Source organism: Mesitornis unicolor, unplaced genomic scaffold (genome assembly GCF_000695765.1).
Source record: "Mesitornis unicolor isolate BGI_N332 unplaced genomic scaffold, ASM69576v1 scaffold46566, whole genome shotgun sequence".
Classification (NCBI taxonomy): domain Eukaryota; kingdom Metazoa; phylum Chordata; class Aves; order Mesitornithiformes; family Mesitornithidae; genus Mesitornis; species Mesitornis unicolor.
Window position 1 is genome coordinate 19218 of NW_010193867.1, and position 3482 is coordinate 22699.

Genomic DNA, 3482 nt, shown 5'->3' on the forward strand with positions numbered 1-3482 from the left:
TTGATTCAGGGTCCTCCTGGAAAACTTAATGTTATCAAAAAGCAGTGCTTTTTTCCACTCAGATTTTCAGTCAGCTTAATTCTGTACAGTGCTACTAGGAGCAAAGTAGCAACATGTTGCATTTGAATCTGTTTTCACATGCACCCAGTGTAGCTTGTTGAAGGTTGAGAGAGTAAGGTTTGACTCACTCCCTCGTGTGCACTTACAGATGAGGTGAACACACTTGATTCTTAAGAAGTGAAAGTCTTGATAGGAACACCACAAATATGCAATTTTTTGTTTATTCAGTTACACATTCTCCTGCCTGCCCCGGTGCAATAATTCTGCATACTCCCAGAGCAGAATCAGCTAGAGATCCTTGTCCTTTCTTTGCACCTGATCTCCAGCTGTGGTGCTGCAGGCCGAGGAAGAGGATTGTGTGTAGCAACCCCATGTCCCCTCCCACAGCCACAGGAAAGGCAGCGTAGCAAGCAGTCTTTTTAACGTGTACAGGTTGCAATGAAATGACTGGCTACGTGAGACACGAAAATCTCCTTCCTTCTCACCCCTCTTTCTCGTGGATGCTGTGGGCTAAGGGCTGGTCCGCTGCTCAAACCAATCCAACACCTCTTTGCCAGCTCAGCTATAGCCACCCCTCAGCCCCCTGCCCGGCAGGGACCCATTCACAGCGCCAAGAACCGCCAAGACACCCGGGAAGCCCTTTCTGGTGTTGCCAAGCTCCAGTCTGACGCGCTTGCCGCTGCTCTAGTAAAGCTGTGGCTTCGGAGGAGGGACTGTGGCAGCAGCAGCAACAGCAGGGGAGGAGGAGCCAGAGCTGGCACGGAGCTGTTGCCGCTCGCTGCGAGTGGATTTTCACCTCTACCTCGCCGTGCTGAGGGAGTCGCGGTGCGAGGGAGGCTGCACAGGGGGCCCTTCTCTCCCTCTGACCTTTGCCATTCCCCAGGTAAGTTATCTGCCCCTCTTGTCTCGTTGTATCTCCATCCCCTGCGGCTGGAGGTGGCAGGAGAGGTAACATGGATGGAGGACTTGTTACCGGGCTCTGCCGACAGGAAGCCGGCGGGGGAGATGGGGAAGGAGGCTGCATTAGGGTTTACTTAAGTCTTTTTGTAGATGATGATGCGTGGTTTGGGTTTATTATTATTTTTTATTATTCTGAATGTTGCTCTGGCCGTGGTTGTGATATTTCATTTGTATTCCTTGCCGTGCTGTGCAAGCACAAAGCAGTGTTGACAGCCACCGCGGCAACTGAGCTAATAACAGACATGCACAAGCTGGCCTTGTCAGTCAGCGCTTCAGCACTGCTCTCCCTCTCTTTCCTTCTCCCTGCCCATTAAAAACAAGTAAAATGAGAGGACATAATGAAAGCCTATAATAAAAACCGTTCTTGCTTCAAAATAAGGAAAGTATGTTTCAAAGGGTGGTACTAAAATAATTCTTACTGACTGGTTTCCACGGTACATGCCTTAACCCTGTCGCATGAATTCTGCTCCCTGATTTCTCAATCACTTATTTTTTTGTATAGGGGTGAATTTTAAAAAACAAAAACCACAAAAAACCCACCCACCACCACCACCAAAATCCCAAGCAAACAAATAGCATGAACCCAAACTCCCCCCCACCCTGATGTGAGTAAACTTACTACTCACTTTGATCTCAATAATCCAATTGGCTGTTGCTTGGAAGTAGTAGTGTCAAGAACTTGACAGGGTGAAGACCTGTCGCAAAACTGATAAGGACAACAGATCTGCTATCAGAGTCCTAATTCACACCTTGAAACTGTTCCTGCTAAGTAGAACATCCGGTTTCCTTGCTTAGTCCTTTCTTTCCTCTATGCGGCTACAGACAATACACTCTGGAGCTGAAGCTGTTGTGAGGTGGACTTGGGCTTCTCAGAAGTATTAATGTGTTTTGTGTCAACAGCTACGTGACCCAAAGATCTGAGATGTTGCCCACGCAAAGCTGGATGGAGAGCAATGTCTTTGTCTGTTACCCACACACACCCTTTTCAGAATTAGAAAATTAAGTATACATACCCCGGAGAAGTGGTTGGTGAAGAGAAGGAGGGAGGCACTTGTAAGTTGCAGATATTTTCTGTTCCAGTTAGTAGACTGGCATTTGTGGTTTCCCAGCCTCAATGAAAGGATGAACAATCCAATGAAAAAAAAACCCTAAAAGTATCATTTAATTAAAAAGCTTTGAGGCCACAACTATTTGGTTCCACAAGTAGTAGTTAAAAATATAGAAAAGTACTGGAATTTGAATAAATTAACACTTCACATTTAAAAAGGAAAGAAAGCAAAACTATTACCTCAAAACACGTCAAAAGTGTTTGTCTATGGCTCTGTATTCTTCCTTTATGCCTTGGCCATGTTTCAAGCCAGTTTCATATCAGAACAGCTCGAACAAAACCACCCTGGTGTTAAAATAGCCCCTGACTATGTTCATAGCATCAATTGTTCCCAGATATCAAACATATTATAAACTGAAGGCTTGATAATTGTGAGAATGAGCTCTCTGAATATATGCACACCTTTGCTGTAACAGAGAAGAACGCTAGCAAGCTTTGTCTCCAGATATGTGCATGGGACTCTTGCTGGCTCAGACTTGTGAAACTACAGTAAATATTCTCACCAAAAAAAAAAAATCTGACGTGCAGAAGGGTCTGCTGCCATATCTCTTGTTAGCCTCTGTGGGACAAGAAATGGACCAGTTAGACTGAGTAAATACAATGGCAATTGCCCACAAGCAACTTGGACCCTATTTCCCACTCTGAGAAGTATCTCCATGGGATATAAGCAGTAAAAAAGCACCATGTTCTATTAGCCTCACCAGAATATGGAGTGCAAGTTGTGCGTGTCCTGATCTTTATTCGAAGAGGCATCTTCTGTTTCATAGATATTCAGTCAACATGTTCATGAATAGTGACATCTAACAGAACTGTGTGCTTGAAAATTCCCCTGAAAATCAAGGTGGATCTTGTCAGGTGTAAGACAGGGAAAAAGTGTTCCCTCGTGCGTGTGCTTTAGAGATTATAGTTGTTGTCCTTAGCTTTATGAAACAGTCACTTGCAATGCCATGTACACAGGAGCCTCTGACACTTTTGGAACTAATGGTCATGGTAAGTGATGTTGACAGCAAATAACCTTTTCTAGTGCTGATAGGAGGTATAAAATTACAGCCATACATTTAAGGAGGAAATAACAGGTTAGCACAGATCACTGTGATTCTAAAACTAAGATTATTTTTTAAATTACTTTTTTTAGTGCTTGACTTTGTAAGCTTAATACTGTTGTTAGTTTCTATCTTTTGCACAGCATACACAGGCATGCAAAAACCATTTACTTACAAATTGGGCTGTGAGTTTTTTTTCACCTGATCTATGGGGGAACAAACAACATCACTGAGAAGTCTTGCAGCAGGAAAATAATATTATTTGCTTCTCTAACTTTTCTACCTTCTTTGCTTTCTTTAGGATTGCAAAA